The sequence below is a fragment of the Oratosquilla oratoria genome, chromosome 18 (assembly GCF_046742065.1).
Source record: "Oratosquilla oratoria isolate Oo_2021 chromosome 18, ASM4674206v1, whole genome shotgun sequence".
NCBI classification, from domain to species: Eukaryota; Metazoa; Arthropoda; class Malacostraca; order Stomatopoda; family Squillidae; genus Oratosquilla; species Oratosquilla oratoria.
Window position 1 is genome coordinate 28,280,853 of NC_134794.1, and position 882 is coordinate 28,281,734.

Below are 882 nucleotides of genomic sequence, written 5' to 3' on the forward strand. Positions count from 1 at the left end.
GTACACGTGGGAAAGTTCATGCATACACTGAGTGGTTCCCAATGAACAGATTAACATCTTTTAAACCACGTTTCAATTTCCATTATGTACCTCCACCGAGCTTCTCAGTCTCGAGTGCGATGGCACGGAATTAAAAGTGAATTGTGGTTGAAAAAATGCTAATCTGTTCACTGGGAACCATTCAGTGTATACATAAACTTTCCCACGTGTACGGGAGGAAATAAAAGGAAGGGTAGTGAATGGTGGGATGAGGAAACAAAGAAGGTTGTAGAAGAGAACAAGCGAGTTTTCACAGATTGGTTACAAAATAGGACGAGGGGGTCATATGAGAGGTACAAAGAAAAGAAAGACGAAATAAAGCATAAGGTAAAGGAGGCGAATAGTAGAGCATATGTGAAATAGGGTAAGAGAATGACAGAAAATTTTGAAAGTATAAAAAGATGTTTTGGAAAGAAATTAAGAGAGGAAGAGGAGGTGAATCAAATAGAGAAGAAAAAGTAAAAGGTGCAGATGGAGATATGATAATGGAAGAGAAGGCAGTAAGGGGAAGATGGGTAGAGTATTTTAGGGAGTTGCTAATTGTGAAGGAGGATAGGGAGGGAAAGGTAGTTTTAGTGGGAAGTGCTAGGAAAATGACCGTGATGAGTAAGGAAAATGGAGGAGAAATAAGGAAGGATGAAGTGAAGGCAGCAATTAAGATGATGGAAGCAGGTAAGGCACCAGGTCTGGATGGATGCCATGCAGAATGTCTATAAAAAAAGGGGTACAGTGATGGTGGACTGTCTGGTGAGGTTATCTAATGTTTGTTTAAGAGAAGGTAGAGTGCCGGAGGACTGAAGGAATGCCTGTATAGTTCCACTTTACAAGGGAAAGGGGGACAGG